General features: G+C 30.5%; 1 long non-coding RNA gene across 1 annotated transcript; it reads right to left on the reverse strand.

The window, feature by feature from the left end:
* Positions 1-20,241: 20,241 nt before the first annotated feature.
* On the reverse strand, positions 20,242-21,826 carry LOC126843389 (uncharacterized). Its single transcript, XR_007686420.1, has 3 exons — positions 21,675-21,826; positions 21,091-21,339; positions 20,242-21,000 (listed from the first exon to the last, which is right to left on the reverse strand). It is a non-coding gene; the product is annotated as an uncharacterized LOC126843389 (long non-coding RNA).
* Between the last annotated feature and the right edge of the window lie 2,449 nt (positions 21,827-24,275).

The following is a 24,275-nucleotide window of genomic DNA, read 5'->3' on the forward strand; positions in this document are numbered from 1 at the left end:
ATTGTATAATACAAAGAAATACAAGATACTCACTAACACTTTATACAACATTGTATTAGTTTAAAAAAAAACTGTTAATTAAATCTTAATTTTTATAATATATTTTATAGTGAACAGGAATTTATATTTTAACTTGCACGCAATACAAAATTGTATTGTGTTTAAAAAGGACAAATGTGTTTTTTTTAACACTTGTCTATATACAAACAACTACAATGTAATATAAACTTATGACATGGTCTCGTTTAAACAGCTTTAAAACGCAAGTTTTAATATTTGGAATAGAGTGAATAATATGTATTTAATAAAAATATCCGCATACTAGGTTTACGAGATACCGTGGGTCAGACTTATTATAAAAATTAAGTAACGTAAAATATGTAAATTTTCATAAAACATGTTCTTATATTATTCGTGTTCTTACTTTTTTAGTAGATTTGATTATAATCACCTGCTGTGTTGTGTATGTGATAAGGATTTATTGGCATGCCGTGGAAGTTGGAAATCTAGCTGTATGGGAGAGTTTAGATTAAACTTATATTTTATGCACCTTTCGGGATGGGCAAAGGGAAGAGATATCCCTAAATATATATATACATTTATTTTAAATCTCTATATAAGTAACCTACCAAACACAATATCTCTAAAATTAATTTATGATGATAAAACTGCGATCACACACTTTAGTTTAAACAATCGCCTGACTAAATTCCAACCCCAGATCGTGTTTTGTGAGAGTACTCGCAAATACGAGTAGACTTTTAAATATCTATAAGAGACGCTAGGCAGACAGCTTACGTACAAAAAATATATGGAATATACTGCAGCTAAGCTTAAATCTAAAAATAATATTATGCAAATACTAGCCAGCTTGTCCTGGGGAGCAGCTACTCCCATAATACGAACGTCTGCATTGGCCCTAGTGTCCTCAGCCGCAGAATACGTCTGCCCAGTGTGGATAAAAAAGTCCTCGCTGCAACAAAACTGATGTCCAGCTTAACCACCCTATGAGAATCATCTGTAGTACAGTAAAATCAATACCGAAACAGTGGATTCCCGTTTTATGTAATGTTTTGTCACAATCGAATTGATAAAATCAGTCATTCAATTATAAAGAAAAAAGTACCACAATAACTTACAAAACAATTTTACAGTTAAAGCTTACAATTAGAAAAAGTTCATTTATTCATATTATTTAGTTTTTAAATTTAAATATTGACAGTTTTTTTTAATAACCATTTTACGAAAGACAAAAATATATACTTTTAATGCATTGTAATAATACTTTTAGACATTCGTAACTAAATAAATTTTATACTGTATTTTTATGATAATAATTCATAAAAAATTTAATCATTTATGTTATCAGCGAAACTTAGTATGAAACCTAAATCTAAATAATAATATTTTATGACCTTTTTTACGAGCTCTTGAATTTGAACTCTAAATTGATATATGATATCCGAATTGTTATTTTGCGAAAATTTATTTTGAAATTTCAGTATTCATTTTCTAATGTCCTGGTTTTTTTTCGCAGGCAGTATGCAACATTTGTTTACAAATGGTCTCAAGGAATACCGATTGTTATTGATAATAGACTTGATCAATGTTTCTAGAAATGGACTAACTTTTGACTTGTACTCTCTATCGTCTTCACCGTAGTAAGATGGAAAAAGTAGTTTTAAATTAACTGATACATCTTTGTACCACTCCACCAACTGTAATAATTTTATAGTGTGTTTTAACCTAGGATGTAATAGATTTACTTCGGGTGGAATTAAATTGTATAAAAAAGTTATTGCGTCATACATGTACTCAAACATTGGTTGACTATCCAATAATTGTCGATACGCGAAATTAAAAATTTTCCATGCAAAATCAAAGTCGTAGTAAGACTCTTTAGAAACTTTGGCATAAATACTATTCATTTTGCTTTCGTTCTCGTCATCCGATGTACTCAACATATCTTCCGAATCGTCACTATTTTTCTCAAGTGACTGATGGTCACGCTGCACTTCAGTTCTCGGTCGCTTACCTAAAATTTGTTTACGATCCAATTTTATAATTTCTCGTATTACTTGCTGGTTGGGGTTGGAGAAGCGGGAAAGTATCAAATTTAAACATCCTAATATTCTAAAATATTTTACATAGATAAATATATATATATATATTCCTCTCGCAGAATAAATCTAAATAAATAACTTAATGTGGCATACATGTACTGAAACACCTGCTGACTGTTTTATAATTGTTATAAGTAAAACATTTCCAATGAACTTTTATACATAATAAGTTCATCATAAAAAAATATGTACTACAAACTTTAGCTTTGATATTAACAATATTTTGTATGCTTTATTTCTCGTCGTCCAATGTACACTCCTCGTCTTCCAATGCGGCACTATTGTGTTGTTTGCTTTTGTTCACCAGTCTCATTTTCCATTTGGGTTTTTCCTATTTACAGATAACAGGCGAGTCTTTATAGTAAAATAATAAATTTATACGGTGAACAGGAATTCATGTTTTCCACTTTTATGCTATACAAAAGTGTATTGTGTGTAAAAATGACGTATTATTACCAACTAAATTATTTTTTAAAACACTTGTCCATACACAAACAACTGCAATTGATATAATATACTTAAGACATAGTCTCTGTTAAACCACTTTTAAACGCAAGTTTTTATTACTTTGAATAGAGTAAATGATATTTATGTAAAAAAAAGACCAGCATAATAGGTTTACAATATATCGTGGGTCAAACTCAATAATAAAAATTAATCTACATAGTAATATTTTGATTCTACGATTACTTTTTGGTTGGAGTCGGAATAGGGTTATTTATTTAATATTCACCATAATGTTTCACTACGAAATAAAATATGTAAGTTAAAACGCATTTGAGTTGTAATAATTTCAAAATGTGTATTCGTTGAAAATGTACAAAATATCCCATAATTTAAATAAAATCTGTTGTCGAATTGGATATTATATTGACCACTTTAACCTTTCCACTGAGCATAAATATAATATGTTTAACTGGCATAAGGGGAAAAGACAAAATTGCATTTGCGATTTAAAGTAAACAAGTATCTCGGTGTTATAAAAAAAGAGTAAAAATAGTTTATCCCCTAGCTATTAGAGTCGTATACGTCAGAAATTTAATTAAATAACTAGTTTGCTAAAAATTATATAATAAAACTAATTTGTTTTCATTTATTTAAGGTAATTGTTTCAGCATAACTAATGTTTTTACAGTAAAATACGTTTTATTAGGTTAACCAAAAAATATATATGTTATAATGCAAAAAAGTATGCACGTAAAATTAATTATGGGTGCTTTCGTCAGATGACGGTAATGAAGAAAGTATTACATGTTTTGGTAGTCGTGGTTTTAATTTCCTTTTTTTATTTTTTTTTACCAAATCAAAAATGTTTTGCTTTCTCATATGAGTTGAGTTTTGCATGACATTTTTTTAATTGCTGTTTTATCCAGTCTATTAGTAATCACAAAAACCATATAAGTATCGAAATTTGCCATTTATGAACTATAATATTGTAAAAACTTTTAGGCGAAAATAACAATTTTAATCACCATTTATGAAAACATATTAATTTTATATAATGTCTCGAAGTGTTGATATCACTCATATGCAAACGACAAAGGTAAAATTATGTATTTAGGCTTGTTTAAGCCTAAATACACCCAAATTTACACCCAATAACATTCAAAAAACAAAATTTATAAAAATAAAAAAACAAATGACAGTGAAAATTTAGGAGTTTTAAACTTTTCGAACACCTTGTCCATCGTTTTCAAAGAATAACGATCATTTATTAAAAGACCTTAAAAACTCTGTGACAATTGAAACATATGTCCAAATGATAAGAGGTGGGCATTTTCGGTTAAAGTGATATCGTGCGTTCAGATTTTCAAGAAAAAATCAATTACATTGATAAATCAATAAACAATTTTTATTATATATTTTAAAAAAAATACTACTTACAAAAATTATTCATTTAGATTATCATGAAAACTAAACACGAAACCTAAATCTAAATAATAATTATTGTAGAAGGTTTTTACGAGCTTCTGAATTTGAATTTCAAATTGATATATGATATCCAAATTTTTTTCTTTTGGACATTCTTTTTTAAATGTCATTATTAGTTGTTTGATGTTCTGGTTTTCCATGGCAGGCAATATGCAACATTTGTTTACAAATGGTCTCAACGAAAACCGATTGTTATTGATAATAGACCTGAACAATGTTCCGATAAATTCACTAACTTTTCTCTTGTACTCAACATCGGGTTTACCGTTGTGAGTTGGGAAAAATCGTTTTAAATTTATCGATACATCTTTGTACCACTTCACTAACTGTAATAATTTTTTTGCATGTTTTATACTAGGGTGTAATACATATGTTTCGGGAGGAATTAAATTGTACAAATAAGTCAATGCGTTGTACATGTACTCAAACATTGGCTGACTATCCAGTAATTGCTGATACGCAAAATAAAAAATTGTCCATGCAAAATCAAAGTCATAGTAAGTTTCTTTCGAAACTTTGGCATAAATACGATTTAGTCTGCTTTCGTTCTCGTCATCCGATGTACTCAACATGTCTTCCGAGTCTTCGCTATTTTTCTCAAGTGACTGATGGTCACACTGTACTTCAGTTCTCGCTTTAGGTCGCTTACCTAAAATTTGTTTATGATTTTCAAATTTTTTCAAATGAATTTTTTTTAGCCTGCTTTGTTTCATGAGTACTCTTTGTTGAGATAGACGTCTTTCATTTGAATTAACAGATAAAATATTTTGAATCAACGTTGTAAATACTTCCATCACGTACGCGTATAAGCATTCTACCAAATTAGTGACCATATAAAACTTTTTGTATACGTTCTCGACATTAACATGTGAACTTACATTGTTCTTGATGCGTGAATACAAACCTCTGGGAATAAATATATCATTCCCGGAAAACGATTCATTCGCGAAATGTGGACGTTTAACTTTTACATTGACGATTCGTCCCCATTGTGGATGGCCACAAAGTGCGATTAGTACGTCCGTTAGAGTTTTTTTGTCCACGTAAGTTGCAAATGTTTGTTCATAGTATATTACAGAAAAGTACAAGAAACTGACCAACACTTTGCACAACATTGTATTTAGTAAACAATTTTTGAACTAAAACATAATCTTAATAATATATTTTAAAGTCAAATAATAATTTTATACGGCGAACAGTAATTTATGTTTTCCACTTGCATGCCATAAAAATGTATTGAGTGTACTAAATTATTTTTTTAAAACACTTGTCCGTATACAAACAACTGCAATACAATAAAATCCTATAACTGAGTTTTAGTTAAACAATTTTTAAACGCAGGTTTTAATATTAGAAATAGCGTGAATAATATTCATGTAAAAAAAAGACCAGCAGTATAAAAATTAATCTAAATAGTAATTTTTTGATTTTACTTTCTGGTTGTAATCGGAATGGGGGTTTATTTAATTTTAATATTATTCATTATTATATTCCACTACGGATTATGATATATAAGTTAAAACGCATTTGAGTTTTTAGTTTTAATAAATTTAAAATGTGTTTTCGTTAAAAATGTACAAAAAAAGCATATACTAGGTTTAATAGTTTGCGGACTTAGCTTTGGTATTGTAGCAATAAAAGTCACAGTTATCCATTCGAGTATGAATGTAAGTCTTATCGCGTGTCCACGACTGATGTAACGGCGAGCTAAATAATTATTTGGAAAGAAATCTATAAAAATGCAGTACCTACCACCGAAACATCACTCTAGATTCTAGAGAATTTGGCCTACATAGATCAAATAACCATTTTAAATGTATATTTCTATCTTGGCAGCTAGCAACAGTAAGTATGCCGCTAGCTTTTGCTCGAAAATAACTACACTAAAAAAAAAAATATTTTTTCGATTTAATTTATTATTGTCCGTACATTTTTGAATAGTGCAAAAGACCTAACGAATCACGAACATAACTGCGATTAATTCGGTGTGATATTAAATATTCGTTATTTTTTTGTGCCGTTATCATATTATGAAATCGTAAAACGCGTTTGTTATACAAACATTATAAGCGCTTTGATTTAGGGGGGGGGGAGCTCGTATTTCAAAACAGATTACGGATGGGCGTCTGGTACCTGATTTATGGTTTCGCAGTCGCCTTTTTATAACGCCCCGAAATAAATCAAGCTGTGATATAGTCACTGTGAGAAATTCAAGGTCATTCGTCTGTCATTCTCTCGACACGGGTGACCTAACCGTTCGCAATAATCCAGTACACACATTACACTGGCGCACGCAAGTAGTATGTACAATATTTTCCATACACAATGTCGGAATTCGTTGAAAAGAGGAATTGCGACCCGAGCCGATCGCCGCGCCCCTTTTTCGTTATTATCCGTTTGCGGAAATGTTGAACTTATTTTTCTAAACGTACACAAGGAGTTAATCTTGAAAATAAAAACAAATCCGTACACTAATGCCGCGCTGCGAGATCCGCATTAGGTATAAATCATTTATATAATCCGGTTCACGCTCACATCGCTACCTTTGGCGACCGAAATTGAATTTTATTTGATTCTTCCTGCAGTGAATCGTTTCAACAATAAAAACAATCTACTCTTCTTTCATTTTCTTTATTTCGAAACACGGTGGCAGATGGTAAAGACACATTACGCCGTGTTGGACGGCACGTTCCTTAGGCAATTTCGGTACACCCGTGTGTGTAACACGGCGTTGGTTTGATCGCATACTTGTGAAACCTGTGTTGGACAATTATTTATTTGAAAACTGTGCCTCACTCGCAGAACGAAAAATTCTGCAAAGAGTTAAGGCGGTTTCAGTGACTATTAATTTCGTTTTTACGCGAACGATAAAGTTAAGACATATTGTGGTGGTCTAACTGGCTAAATAGGTTTTGTTACAGATAAAAATATTAATATAATTTTTTTTTTATATTTCATCATATTTTTCTTCATTACACTGTTATTTCTAGATTTTTTTTTTGTTATTCTAGTGTGGTTATCTGTTTTCATTTCAGTCGAAAGTCTTGTGCATAAGTAAATAATCCGTTTACATAGTAAATTATAAGTTATTTTATAAAACAATTATGTAAATGCTGAATGTATAATGATATGTAAATCTTGAAGTCGCACAGATTTTTCAAACATATTATGAGACCCAAATATACCAAAACGGGAAAACTACACTACTATATCATAAAGTTAACCCTATCGTGAAATGGAAATTTAATGGCATTCTACGCTTTCTACCAGTTTTGTTTTTCATTTAGTCCGTTCTAACTGTTGGTATTTTATAGTAATCCCTTTTTAATTTATTCAACCTTTGTACTTCATCCACTGCGTTATTTTTTGCTATTTCGCGTATACACATCCTAACAAGTTAGTGACCATGGAGAATTTGTTGTACACATTTTCTTCATTGACATGAGCATTCCCAATGTTCCTATTGCGAGAGTACAGACCTTTGTGTATAAATATATCATTCCCAGAAAACCAAAATTCGTTTTTGAAATCACGATATTTCGCCTTAACATCGGTAATTTGTACCCATTTCGAATGGCACAAAAGTGCGTTTAGTACGTCCGAAAGATTATTTTTTTGACCGCGTAAGATGCAACCGCTTGTTTACTGGTATAGTGTATTATAAAAAAATACAGAAACCTGATTAACTGGACATTCTGTTTAGGTAAAAACTGTATATTTTTTAAAGTAAAGTTTTATACGGTTAACGAACATTTAGGGTTTCCACTTGCATGCGGTACAAAGTGTTATTTGTGCATGTTATATGTTTATAGTAGAACCTATCGTTATTGGTTAATGTTGTTTGGCTGATATTTATTTTGGTAGGCGTCCATATTCATACGCATGGTAACAAAGCACTTGTGTATGAAAACCAACACATCTATATATTACGTTATAACATGGTCTTGTTATTTTTAAACGAGTTGTAGCTTAGATTCGGAATTGGGAATGTATTGTTTTTATTTTTCTTTCTGGTCCCACATAAGACATACAATTTTCTCAAAAAACCGTGATCAAACCGATAAAATGTAAAAAAGTTATCCTCGTATTCACATGTACGATAATTTACCGTGTCTGGTCGTTTGTACATAAACCCTAAGCGAATTTTCGAAAACACATTTGTGTACCACTTAAATGTTATAAATTGTATTCATTTCTACAAATTAAAACTAAGTTTCTTTCTTTACTCAATCATTAATATTTAATGCTAATTTGTAAACTGTTTTTACTGTTTTCGGTTTGGACTGTACTGGTTTGAATTTATCACTACTTCTTTGCATCGAAGCGCTTATTTAAAGGTGATTTTATCATTTTTAGTTGTAACAATTCCTGTGAACCTTTGACCTCCCCGTCCCCAATATACTCCTGACCCCACTATTCCCGTCTCCAATATGCTCCAACCCCACTGTATAGGTTTTTTTACCCCCTCTAAAATTAGATCTTTTGGTAGCAATTTTGGAACCTCAAATGGTAACACATACATTTCATTAACTTTTTAAATTAAAAATTATTTTACTAAAAATGTTAGCTGGTCGATAACCAGTTTTTGATAACCAATTTTGAAGTTATTGAAGTTTCAAATTTAGTGAGGGAGAAAAGATTGAGTGCAGGATTATATTTATCGCCGTTCCCCTCCCCTCCTATTCTAACTTTAGAAATCTTATAACATTAAAACTAATTGATAAAAACTGGTTATTAACCAGTCATAATTTGTATTACATTATTCTCAATTTAAAAAGTTAATGAAATGTAAGCGTTACCATTTAAGTTTCAAAATTTGCTTTCAAAAAAACTAAGTAGGGAGAAAGGTAAAAACAACAAAAAAAAATATGCATAATTGAGATCATATTGTATAAATCAAATAAATCATAAATTTAGACATACATATAAAATTAAATACATTTTATTGTGTATTTAAAGAAAATAATACTTCCAAAACCTATTAATTTAAATTATCAAGAAAACTAAACACAAAACCTAAATCTAAATAATAATTTTTGATGACCTTTTTCATGAGCTCTTGAATTTGAACTCCAAATTTATATATGATATCCAACCTATTCTTTTTTGGAAATTCAATTAAAAATTTCTTTATTAATTTTTTGATGTTCTGGTTTTCTTTATGAGGCAGTATGCAACATTTGTTTACAAATGGTCTCAACGAATACTGATTGTTTCCATTAATAGACTTGATCAATTTCGAGAGAAAAAGACAAACTTTTGACTTATACTCAACATCAAATTCACCGTTATAATTTGGAAAAAGTCGGTTTAAATTAACTAGTACATCTTTGTACCACTCCACTAACTGTAATAATTTTATTGTGTGTTTTGACCTAGGATGTAATAGATTTACTTCGGGTGGAATTAAATTGTATAAAAAAGTTATTGCGTCATACATGTACTCAAACATTGGTTGACTATCCAATAATTGTCGATACGCGAAATTAAAAATTTTCCATGCAAAGTCAAAGTCGTAGTAACACTCTTTAGAAACTTTGGCATAAATACTATTCAGTTTGCTTTCGTTCTCGTCATCCGATGTATTCAACATGTCTTCCGAATCGTCACTAATTTTCTCAAGTGATTGATGGTCATATTGTATTTCAGTTCTCGATCGCTTACCTAGGATTTGTTTACTATCCTTTTTTTTCAGATACCGTTTCATTAATCTCTTTTGTTGAGCTAGAACTCTATGGTGAGATAGACGTCTTTCGTGTAAATTTACATATAAAATTTGTTTAATCAACGTTGTAAATGTATCTATCACGTTAGCGTAAAGGCATTCTATCAAATTAATGACCATGAAGAGTTTTTCGTACACGTTATCGACATTAACATGGGCATTTCCATTGCTCCTGGTGCAGGAGTACAAGCCCCTATGAATAATTACATCATTCCCAGAAAACGATTCGTTTGCGAAATCTGAACGTTTAACTTTTACATTGACGATTCGGTCCCATTGTGGATGGCCCAAAAGTGCGATTAGTACGTCCGAAATAGCTTTCTTGTCCGCGTAAGTTGCAAATGTTTGTTTATTGTATATTACAGAAAAATACAGGAAACTCACCAACACTTTGCACAACATTGTATTTAGTAAACAAACTGTAATTTAAAACTTAATTTTTATAATATATTTTACAATGAACAAGATTTCATGTTTTAACATGCAGCATTACAAAATTGTATTGTGTTTAAATAAGACGTACAATTACGTATTATTACCGACTAAAGAGCTTTTTTAAAACACTTGTTCTATACAAACAACTGCATTATAATAATATCTTATAACTTAGTCTCGATTGAACAATTTTTAAACACAAGTTTTAGTATTTGAAATAGAGTGAATAATATTTATGTTATATGTATATCTACGTTTTCAGTAGATTCCTTTATAGTGACCAACTTTATCTATTTAACATCTATTTAACATCAACGGCAAGTTCAATTTCTTATAGGAATAAGGACAGATGCTGTTTTCTCAACAACTTTATTGATATCTATACTGATCTATATATATATATATTGATATCGAACGCGTTACCTTACGCCGTTATTCTTGACCAGAAATTGCCGCAGTAAAGCCGGCAATGCGCAAAAGTAAACAGATAAATATTTTTGCAGTTAATTGAAAATATGTTTACCCAACATATTGTTTTACATATAAATCAGAATGCAACTAATTTTATAATAACGGTTATGCTGAAAATTGTGTTAGATGTCCATAAACTCATAATCGTTTAAACCTTATATGTATACGTTTTAGTCAAAAAAACATTAAACGCTAAATCTTTTATTTGGTTTTCGACTATACTTTTTTTTTTTTAATATGCGTTGTTCAAATTTGGTTATTCGATACAGAGAGTGTATGTATGATGATTAGGCCTGCGCGATAGTCATTCGTTATGGTCGATAGTCGATTGTGTTAAAATAATCGATAGTATCGATAGTATCGGATAAAATTGAAAAAAAAATCGGTTACCACCCCAAAAAACACCAAAAATTATAACTGCCAATTTTTTACATCATAAAAACTAAAAAGTAACACATCTCTTAAAAAATTAATAGAGGATCAAAATATTCATATCAGTCTGAATGTTTCATATCTTAAACTGTAGGCTTAGGAACATAGTCCTTGTTCATTGATAAAAATACCAATTGACTTGCATGTTCACTTGAAAGTGAAGCTCTCTTTTTTTCCGTGTTTGGATTTCAAGTGAGACCATAAGTTTGTTGTATTTGTGCCCGAATTAGCATAGGACTTATGACAAATATTGCATATAGCTCTTTGACCACACGTGCTTTTGTCAAAAACTTGCCACACCTCACTCATTGTAGTAGCTAGTAAATACTTAATAAATAAAAAACTTACCACGAGGTTAAACAAATTACTGTTAAAATGGGTAACGAATAACGGTCATCCGTCATACAGAGAAAAATAATGTTATCATTTTTTATCAGTTGTCAATAATCAAATAAGCAATAGGATAAATCGGTATCGATATTAGATTATATCGATATTAGACAATATAGATATTCGATTCTATCAATATATCCGATTAATCGATATATTTCGATTGTATCGATATATCCGATTAATCGATATATATATATATTTTTAAATTATATCGATTAATCGATACTATCTAGCATGAAAAACGATTAATCGGTATATCGGCACAGGCCTAATGATGATATTATAATATTTTAGTACAACGCAACAAAAAGTAGGTCATCGACAAAAAAAAATTACTTGCTATAACATAAAATATATATTACAAGAGGAAATGTTTTTCATTATATACATAATATAATTACTGGGCATTTCAATAAGATGGCGTTGTCAGAGTGAGATATATGAGATATATAGTGAGATGGTTGGAAATAAAAAATGCGTTCGGCTATCTCGTTAATGTATCATTTAGGAAAACCGCTGCCTATCGATTTCCGTTTTGTGAGTGTTCCGATTAAAATTTTGCCTGAGTAAGCCCTTCGAGTGAAAATTATTTTGAGAGGTAAGGGGAGGTGTAGAACCGGAAACTAAGTAGAGCATCATCGACCGTCTTAACAACGCGTCGTATTGTTCTCTTTGGCTTGAGAATGTAGTATAGATGTTAAGCACAATAATTGTTTATAGTGTTTAAAAACGGGTAACGCAGAACGGTATATTTTAGAGATCGGGCTTGTTCGATTCATCGCTTGGGCTTAACACAATATTCGTGAAATCTTCAATTCAAAAACGATCCACGCCCAGACAAACGCCGAAGAGGGTTATGAAAAGAAACTCACGAGGAGCCGGTCGTAAAAAGTTCGTTAAAAATTCACATTTCAAAGAGAATATATATATATATATATATTTATAGAAAATAACGCACGTTGTCAGCGCCGACGAAATGGGCTTATTTTAAATTTATTCCGTTTGCGCGCGTATAATACAAAATAAATAGGCGGTAGTTAGGAAACGGTTGAAAATGAAATTCAACCGAGTTCGGTGAATGGAAGAAATGATAATAAAGGCGACAGAGAGGCCGAGTGAGAACGAAACGAGAAATGCCTGAAATAAATGGCGTTCTTCAAACAACCGTTTTTTTTTTTTGGGCGTTTCAATGAGTTTATTATGTCGGTTTAACAAAGTACAACAATATCATGGACACACGGCGATTTAGTTATCGTCATTGTTACTTAAGAAAAAAAAAACAATCAAAGGAAGGTATTGGAGAATTCGTTCTATTTAATTACTGCTGAAACGTAGTACGTGAAGTATCAGTTTAGTGATGATAAAAATATTTGTAGAGGTAGTTAAAGTGTTCAGTTTGGAACACACGCGTGGCAGATAGAATAGAGAACAGTATGTATTTGGCTTGGCGGTCATGCAGGACAATAGATGAATTTAATAATATGTGAGTCATGAATGAAATTATGGATTTGAATAAAATAACAATAATTTAACATGTATTTCAATGTTTCAATGTATTTGTATGGTTATAAGTCATTAAAATTTATTGAAATAACATGGAAGAATAATGCTTACTATTCGATGTCTTTTGATTTAACTCATTAAATAACTAAATAGTTTACTAAACATTTAATTTATCAGAGAAGTTTATCAAATACGATCGTTACATGTGCACGAAACCCAAATCTAGATAATAATTATTAATGACTATTTTTACGAGCTCTTGAATTTCAAATTCGAATAGATCAATGATATCCCATTTTTTATTACCTGGAAAATCACTTTTATATTTCTTCATTAATTGTTTGATGTCCTCGTTTTCCCTTACTGGTAGTATGCAATATTTATTTAAGAACGGTCTTAATAAATGCCGATTCTCATAGTTAATATGCATGAACAGTTTTGTGACAAGTTGACCGTAATTTGACTTGTTCTCGAAATCCATATTAGTTGAAAAAATTTGTCTGAAATTGACCGATATATCTTTGTACCACTTCACTAAGTGTAATATATTTGCGTGTTCTATGCTAGGTTGTAAAACATGTGCTTCAAGCGCAACCAAACTGTGTAAATAACTTAATGCGCCATACATGTATTCAAACATCTGCTGACTATTCACTAATTGTTTATAGGTAAAATTAAATATTTTAAACGAAATGTCATAGTCGTAGTCGTATTCATAAATAGGTTTTCCACCAATTATGGCACTGTACCTATTCTGTTTGCTTTCTTTCTCATCATCCGGTGTACGCACCTTGTCATCCGAATTGTCACTATTTTTGTCACCTGATTGATTATCATATTGTTCTTCAGTTCGCGATCGCTTACCTAGAATTTGATCACGATCATTTTTTTCCTTGTGATTTTCATTCAATGTGCATCGTTTCTTGTAGGCTCTATTTTGAGCTTGGCGTAACATTTCGTTTCTACTTACACATAAAATGTTTTCAATCAACGTTGTAAATGTATCCGTCGCTCTCGCGTAGGCACATGCTAATACATTAGTGACCATGTAGAATTTGTTGTACCCATTTTCGATGGCAACATGAGTATTTCCAATGTTCTTTGTGCGAGAAAACAAACCTCTGTGAATAAATAAATCTTTTCCGGAAAATGAATCAAATTTGCTTCCAAATTCTGGATGTTTGGCTTTCACATCAGTCATGTGTGCCCATTGCGAATGGCCTAAAAGTGCTTCGAGTACGTCAGACAGATTTTTTTCGACCTCGTGAGATGCAAACGTTTGTTCACTGTTACAGTACATTACAAAAAAAAATATAAACCTGATAAACACTTCGCTCAACATCGTATTTAGTAAAAAACTGTATATATTGATATTAAAACAAATATTATTTTAAAAGACAGTTTTATACGTTAAATGGGAATTCAGGTTTTCCAATTTAATGTCTTCATTGACAGTATATAATATAATAATAAGTCTATAAACGCCCAAGTGTTAACTTCTGTTAAAGAGGTGAGCACCAGTAGGTTTAAAGGACATCTTGTGTTCAGACATAATAACAAAAAACATTTTAGGCGTTCATAAATAAATAACTCATATTTATAATGTACTTTCATAAAATTATTATTCATTTAGGACGCGTGTGTGAAGGATTTATATATAAATACAATACATTTTATAATGTTATTTTATGATTTTTAAATGTCTCTTTATAAAACTCATAAAATAGTTATTCATTTAGTTAATCATGAAATTCATCAAATTCGATCGTTCCATGTACACGAAACCTAAATCTGAATAATAATTATTGAAGACCTTTTTATAGAGCTTTTGAATTTGAATTTCGAATTGATATATGATATCCGACTTCGTTTTGCCATGGAAATCAACTTTAAATTTCTTTAGTAGTTTGCTAATGTTCTGTGTTTTCCTTACTGGTAGTATGCAATGTTTGTTTACGAACGTTCTCAACGAATGTTCTCTCTTACCGCTAAAATTCCTCAACAATTTTTCGATAAATAGACCCCCTTTTGACTTATACTCAACATCAATTTCACCGTTATAAGTTGGAAAAACTCGTTTTAAATTCATGGTCAGATCTTTGTACCACTCCACTAACGGCAATACTTGTTGTACGTGTCCCATGCGAGGATATAAAATATATGCCTTGTGCGGAATTAATCTGTATAAATAACTTAATGCGTCACAAATGTATTCAAACATCTGCCGGCTATTCGTTATTTGTTGATACGTAAAATTAAAAATCTTCCACGTAAAGTCAAAATCATAGTCATGTTCGTAGCAAGGCTGTCCAGGAACTTTACTTTTGGTATTCACACTATTGAATTTGCCTTCGTTCTCGTCATCTGATGTATTCAACTGGTCTTCAGAATTGTCACTATTTTTATCACTTGATTGCTGATCGAATTGTATTTCAGTTCTCGACCGCTTACCTAAGATTTGTTCACGATCCATTTTTTCCAGATGAATATTTTTTAATTTACGTTGTTTCCTGTATGCGTTATTTCTATGTAAACGTCTTTCATTTCTATCCACATATAAAATGTTTTTAATTATAACTATAAATGTTTCGGTCACGTTTGCGTATACACATCCTAACAAATTAGTCACCATGTAGAGTTTTTTATATACGTTATCCACATTAACATGATCATTTCCAATGTTCTTAGTACGGGAGCACAAACCTCTGTAAATAAATAAATCTTTCCCAAAAATTAATTTGTTAGCAAAATCTTGATTTTTGCCCTTCACATCGGTAATCTGTGCCCATTGCAGATGGCCTAAAAGTGCGTTAAGTATGTCAGATACATTTTTTTTGTCCACATAAGATGCGAACGTTTGTTCTTTATGTATTACAAAAAAATACAAGAAACTCACCAACACTTTGCACAACATTGTTTCAAGTAAAAAAACTAAAATTTAATTTTTATAATTTTCTTCAGTGCAAAACATTATTACTATACGGTGAACAGGAATACATGTTTTCCACTTGCATAAAGAACAAAAGTGTATGTGTAAAAGAAAACTTGTTGTTACCAACTCCAGTGTTTTTTTTTAAAACACTTGTTCTAGTAAAGACATCTACAATATAACATTGTATTCAGTAAAAAACTATTTGCTTAAATGTATAATGTATATAATATTTTAAAGTAAAGTGAAGTACAGTGAACGGCTATTTAGGTTTTCCGCTTGTATGCTATACAAAAACACTAGTGAATTATTTTTAAAAAAACATATCGCCGCTACTGCATGGCCACACATGTATCGCAGCCTGTAATTCCGCTCTACCTCTCTCCATCCACCTTTATTTATAACAGTTTGTTTTTTTGTACAGCTTTTATGCCTTCTGGCCTTTCCGGCGCCTATTTTAAGTAACAAAACAATAATAATATTGTTAAATAGTACATTTATTTAAAAATTAAAAAAAACATAATAATCATTTGTTTTTTTAACGTTTCTTGTGCCCCTGGCCAAAGGACGGAGGTACCTTATAACAAGTCACCATAATTTAACGTACCTGCCATGTACAATAAAAAATAACTATTTTTATTTTTTAAGTTGCATACAACATTTACCGATTTGACGTGTTCAACGAAGCTTTAAGCTTTGAGCGTTGCCGTTCAACGTATTTTTAATAATTACAAAATCACTAAATTTGTACATTTGCTGGAATTATGTAAGTGCACTAAAACCGATAGCACATAAAATTTATATTTATGTTCGTATTGTCCAATTGGCGATAACGATCTAACAACTAGGAAGTCACTACAAAAGATTTTGAAATAACGATAGACAAACGTTCTTATTTACAGAATACTTAGATTACATGTTATTTATTCTATTTGATTATGGTACAGTACCGTACTCTGTACACGTTATATGATTTTTTATGCGATGTAATAAAACTAATCGACTTTGTAGTAAGAATTGAAAATAATAAGATATACAATCAAAAAATTAAATCTTTATAAAGTCAGAACAAATAAATGAAAATTAAAACGCTTACATATTTTTTTATTTTTCTACAAATGTATGTAATTAAATACAAATGTTATGCTTATAAGGTTTGGTGTAAAAAAGTTCAAAATATTTTAAATTGTAGTAAAACGTATACCTAAAAGTTTAGGGAAAAAATATTCATATTTTCAGAGAAAATGAGTGTCTTACGTTGTTGGGTCACCCTGTATTTGTGCAACACATATTTTGCAATTAACAGAATAACACCAATGGCACAAAACAAAAAGTTAAGAGTATCCACACTTCATGCAGATGCATCAGTGGATATGTCCTGCAGTCTAGTATCTCTTAAATCTTATCTCTAATCCACTATCCCTATTAATTTACCTCCTTAATTCTTCTCCATATTCCTTCTCCTAAATCCCTTCATAATCCTACTCCTAACTCCTCCAAACTTAATAAAAAATAGTATTGACTTTTGCACAACATGTAACAATTAAAGAGAGAAATGAGAATAGTGAAACAAGAGAATAGCAATTATGTATCATTTAAGGATCACTAATAATGAGCAATTATAAATATAGTCACATAGAGAAAAATTGACAACAAGTAACTATAATTTCTTATAATAAGTTGTAAATACATTTGTCAATGTTGTTTTATGACTTTTCATTAAACTTATAATATAATTATTAATTTAGTTTATCATAAAAATACATCAAATACGATTGGTTCCATGTACACGAAACCTAAATCTAAATAAAACGTATTAATGACATTATTTAAGAGCTCTTCAATTTGAATTCCAAATTGATAAATGACATCCGTTTTTTCTTGACGTGGAAACTCAATTTGAAAGTTCTGTACTATTTCTTTGATGTTTTGGTTTTCTCTTAATGGTACTATGCAATATTTGTTTAAGAACGTTCTCAACGAATGCTGTCTCATACCACTTATAGTCCTCAACAATTTTTCGATAAATACACCTCCTTTTGACTTATACTCAACATCACTTTCATCGATATCAGTTGGAAAAAATCGTTCTAAATGTATCGATATATCTTTGTACCACTTCAATAAATTTAATAATTGGTGTACATGGTCTATGCTACGATATAAAACATATGCCTCTGGTTGAATTAATCTTACTAAATAACTTAGCGCGTCACACATGTATTCAAACATTCGTCGACTATTAGTTAATTGTTGATACGCAAATTTGAAAATTTTCCATGAAATGTCAAAATCATAGTCATGGTTGTAGTAAGCATGTCCTCGAATTTTATTTTCGGTATTTACTTTATCCCGTTTGCCATATATCTCGACATACGATGTATGCCCCTTGCCTCCCGAACTGTCATTATTTCTGCCAAGTGATTGTCGGTCATTTTGTATTTCAGTTCTGGAACGCTTACCTCGTATTTGTTTAAGAACCATTTCTTCCGGTTGCATTTTCTTTAATTTGTGATTTTTTATATAATGTTTTTTTTTGTATGCTCTATTTTGGCATATACGTCTTTCATTTCTATCTACATATAAAATGTTTTTAATAAACATTATAAATGTTTCGGTTGCGTTTCCGTATGCACATCCTAACAAATTAGTCACCATGTAGAGTTTTTTATATACGTTATCGACATTAACATGAGAATTGCCAATGTTCTTAGTGCGGGAGTACAAACCTCTGTAAATAAATATATCTTTACCAGAAAACGAAACATTTTTGTTTGCAAAATCTTGATATTTTCCCTTCACGTCGGTTAGCTGTGTCCATTGCAGATGGCCTAAAAGTGCATTCAGTACGTTGGATATATTTTTTTTGTCTACATAGCATGCACACGTTCGTTTACCGTAAATTACAAAAAAAATCAGAAATCGGAAATATACTTCGCACAACATTGTATTTAGACAAAAACTGTATGCTTAAATTTAAAGTGTATATATATTTTTAAAGTAAAGTTTTATAATATGGTGAACGACAATTTACGGTTTCCACTTGTATGCTATACACAAAATCGAATGTACCTATTTAAAAGAAAAATGTATCGTTACCAACTAGAAATAAGAGATATTTGTATTAGTAGGTGACTATGTTATACGCATAAACAAATAAACATTTGTTTACAAAATAACAAAAAACAACTACATTTATAAATTACTTTTAGTTTTAAAGTGGAGATTAGAATGATTTATTTTCTTCATAGCTTATTTTTTAAAATAACGAAATCTGTTTTTAGTTCTATAACTTGACAAAAATGTTTAAAAATATTTGAATTTTCATTTTATCCATATTTTTTTTACACGGCTTTTTTATAAATTGTTTGATAGCCAACAAATAGTTTACTTTTTGGAATATCCTTTATATATATATATATATATAGTGTAATGTTAAGTTCTACCGAGCTTCAAATGAGACATGAGTACAATAAATTATATTCATTTTTTTTTTTTTAAAAACGCATGCGCACACATCATTTTGTGTTAGAATTTTATTTTCAATTCAGTGGTGTTTTAAGAATTATTTTATATCAAATGTTGTGTCGCATGCAATATGTTGCTTTTGGTCACATACTGGCGGCCACATGGTGGACGCATCTGTGGCCAGATACCAAAAAATTATAATACATATCAATTTAACAAGATTTTTTCTCCCGATTTCAAATCTTTTTGACGTTTTGTCTGTGAACAAAGATTGTTACACAGCTTGCCTATTAATTTGAATGAATAGGCAAGTGTATAAAAGTTTATTAGGTAATTTAATACAATTAAAATTCTATGTTTTTTTTCTGAAAATATTTCATTACTTTTAATGTATATAATTTAAAGTAAAGTTTTTTACAGCACTCGGAGATTTAGGTTTTCCAACTTTAAGCCGTACAAAGTGCTATTTTGTATAAAAAAGAACGTATCTTAAGCGGCTGATGTGTAGAGATATTTGCATAAGTGAACACTATGTTATACGTTCAGCCAAAAAAACACTTGTTTTTAAAATTAAATAACAACAATACAATATAACGTTTGTAAGGCGGCAAATTTACCTATACGTGTTTAAAATAAACAGGTGCCCAGGTTTTTGTGAGGTAAAGACCGTGTTCGTTTTTATTTGTTTGTAACCGATATTCGAATTGCCGAACAGTATTAACATCAAATGACAGATATTGTAAACAACAATGACACAATGTATTTCAATATTTTAATGTATTTTTATTATTATAATCGATTCAAATTTATTAGGATAACAATGTGTGGACGTCGAACGGGGACTTTTCCACGTACGCGAAACCTAAATCTAAAGAAAGATAATTAATTACTTTTTTCACAAGCTCTTGAATTTGAACTTCAAAGTGATATATGGTATCCGTTTTTTTTATTTGGAAACTCAGTATGAAATTTCTTTATTATTCTTTTGATGTCCTGGTTTTCCTTTACTGGTGGTATGCAATATTTGGCAACGAACGGTTTCAACGATTGATTATTCCCACCGTTAATAGACCTCAACAAGCTTGTGGCAAATTCACCAGCTTTTGACTTGTACTTCACATCAAATTCACCATTAGAAGTTGGAAATAATTGTCCTAATTTTTTCGATATATCTTTGTACCACACACTAACGGTAATATGTGTTGTACTGGTACATGTTGTATGCCAGTAAATAAAACATATGCCTTGGGCGGAAATAATCCGTATAAATAACTTAATGCGTCATACTTGTATTTAAACATACGCTGGCTATTCAGTAATTGTTGATACGTAAAATTGAAAATTTTCCATGAAACGTCAGAGTCATAGAAAGACTGTCCACGAACTGTATTGGTAAATTCATAATAAGGTAAACGTGTATCACAACCTTTATGTTTGACGGTAAAGATATTCTGATCACCTTGTTTCTCGACATCCGATGTATGCGCCTTGTCTTTGAAATCGCCTCTATTTTGACCATATGATTGATCATGTTGTAGTTTTGTTTTCAATCGCTTACTTTGCCCTTGTTTAGAAGACTGACACACATCCTAAAAACATAGTGATTATGTATTATTTTTTACACACGTTATCGACATTAACATAATTATTTTCAGTATTTTTTGAGCGAGAGTACGAACCTCTGAAAACAAATTAGGGTTTCCCTGTAAATGAAACATGTTCGTTTGGGAAATCTGGATGCGGTTTAGCTTCCACTTCGGTAATCTGTGCCCATTGCAGATGGCCCATAAGTGCATTTAGTACGTCTGACAGGTTTTTATTGACCGCGTAGGAAGCAATCGTTCGTTCACTGTTATAGTGTATTATAAAATAATACAGACATCAGATGACCACTTCGCCGGGCATTCTATTTAGGACAAAACTGTTTGCTGAAATTAAAAATATATATATATCTATAAAATTGAGGTTGTATACGGCTAACGGAAATTTAGGGTTTCCACCTGCATGCTGTTTAAAATTAATATTGTGTGTAAAAAAAAAAGTTAAACTTGTTTAAAAACAACTATACAATACAAGGTTATATCAATGTTTTGTTATTTTTAAACATGTTTTAATTATTTCCATTCGAAACAATCCGAAATTAAACAGAAAATATTAATTAAACACAAAATAATCAACTACATGTCGAAAAATAAAGTGAACATAATATTTTTACTGTCAAAGATAAAGTATGTGATGCACATTTACCTTACGACGAACTTACCAATATAGTTTGTGTTCGGTCATCCTTTGACTATGACGGTTCTTGGAAAATTTTCAATTTTACGTATCAACAATTATTGAATAGTCAGCAGATGTTTGAATACATGTATGACGCGTTTAGTTATTATACAGATTAGTTCCGCCCGAGACAAATGTTTTATATCCTAGCATAGAACACGAACAATGAATATTACAGCGAAATATTAAGAAGTACGTATCTAAACGATGTAGTTGCTTAGTGTAATCTTAAACAAACTTTGAATATACAGGATGGTCAATTTATCGTGAATCACTTGATATCCGATAGGGCCTAATAAGAAATTACATTTTTTTTTTCATATTGTTTTTATATAATGTATATAATTAATTATAAGAACATTATGAAAAAAAATTGTATTTCTTATTAAACCCTATCAGATATTGAGTGGGTCACGATAAAATAACCACCCTGTAAAACAATCGGCTCAAAGTAATCGATATTGTCATTACATTAAATGCCACCGATACATATTTTCGCAAGTTTATAAGAACATTGCCATTGTTTCTGGTGAACGTAGTGCTAAAGATTATTACATAGGACATTATGGAAACGTGCAACTATATAATTAATAAACAAATCTTTACTTGTATTGGATTGAGTCCCATGTTGCACATAATAAGTAATAACCGTTGTATGAACTACAAAAGAATGTTGTCGACTTAACAGCCTGACGTCAATGGTTCAAGTTTAGTACAATGTGTACCTAAAAGAATAAAAAAAAAATCTTTTCAAAATATTAATATCTTTCTCGAGAATCGAGTTTCTTACCCAATATGAATCACCCTGTATTTTTGTTATTTTGTTATAAACAAGTGTGTTATAGGTATACGTATAACATAGTCGTTTGCTAATACAAGTATCTCTGCACAATAGCCGGTACAGATACGTTCCTTTTAACACACAATGGCACTTTGTACAGCTGGCATACGAATAACCTAAATGCCGTTCGCCGTAGAAAACCTGACTTTAAAATATATTATACGTTTAAAATTTCAGTATACAGTTTTTGCCTAAATTGAATGTTGGGCAAAGTGTTAATCGGGTTTCTGTATTTTTTGATAATACACTATAAAAGTGAACAAACGTTTGCATTTCAAGCGGTCAAAAAAAATGTTCCCGACGTACTAAATGCACTTTTAGGCTATCCGCAATGGGCACAGATTAGTGTAAGCTAAACGAGATCCTGATATCCCAAATGAATATGTTTCATTTTCAGAAGTTTGTTATCTCGTGCAAAAAAAAAAACCCTGAGAATTCTCATATTAGTGTGATAAATTGTTTAGACAACACTAAATGGTCACTACTTAGTTAGGATGTTTATACGAAAACTTCTGTAATCTGTGCCCATTGCGGATGGCCCAAAAGTGCGTTGAGTACGTCAGACAGATTTTTTTTGACCGCGTGAGATGCAAACGTTTGTTCACTGGTATAGTATGTTTGAAAAAAAAAAACAGAAACCCGATTAACACTTTGTCCAACATTCTTATTAGGGAAAAACTGTATACTGAAATTTAAAAAATATATATTTTAAAGATATTTTTTATACGGCAAACGGCAATTTAGGTTTTTTCCAATTGCGCGCTGTACAAAAATACTTTTGACTGTAAAAAAAAAAACGTACGGTTACGGACTAATATTTAAAGATTTTTGACAAAAACTATTTTGTTATATTTTTAAAACACTTGTCCATATAAAAATAAATAGAATACCGTACAACGCAATTTATATAACGTTATTAGCATATATAGGATTTATTTAGTCTCTTTTTTCTGCTATACAATTTTTCGAATAAAGTGAATATTATTTATCTTATAAAAACACAAGTTCAATTGAATAAAAATTAAACCGGTTTTGATTCTATTAGTTATATTCTACCAGCTTCATAGATAGTCGAACTTGTTCTTTGTTATTATATACTTGCTAATTATTTTGAACTGTCTAATTCAAGATGGAGCAATTTAATTAATCTTTTATTGATTGCTTAGTTAAGTTTAGAACATCTTGCGCTTTGATAATAGATACTTCTATTTAACCATATTCACAGTGAATGGCTTTATGTTTTATCTCTATAACAAAACTCACAATAGTTTGCTCCTCACTTTTCTTGTGCATTAAAAAACAACATATTTCATAAACTATATTTTGATTCAATGTTGATTAAACAAAACGTATTATATCATAAGTGCTTTATTTTTTTATCATTTTTCTTCATTTTTTTGAATAAATAGTTCCTGGCACCCGCCTATAACTATTGAACCACGCTTTCCAATTAAAATTGTCGGAGACATTGGATTCTGGTTGCGTCTTAAAATCCAACCTATATTATTGTTTCTTCACTTACCTTAACGTAGTTTGCTATTGAATTTCTGTGGGCTTACAATTTTATGTTTTGCCATTAACCTTATATGTATTTATTTGTTGACTACCTTGATAATACAATCTGACTTATAAGGTAATCAAGTATGCATGTACCACTGTGTTTGCTATGAGAGCAGCATAGGCAAAAACCATAGACTCTACTGTGTTTGCTATAAAAAACAGCATTGACAAGAGTTAGCATTT

This window comes from Adelges cooleyi, unplaced genomic scaffold (assembly GCF_023614345.1).
Source record: "Adelges cooleyi isolate 19-005CV unplaced genomic scaffold, UGA_ACOO_1.1 ACOO_flye_CR_arks_rails_tigmint_CR_PRNA_574, whole genome shotgun sequence".
Lineage (NCBI taxonomy): Eukaryota > Metazoa > Arthropoda > Insecta > Hemiptera > Adelgidae > Adelges > Adelges cooleyi.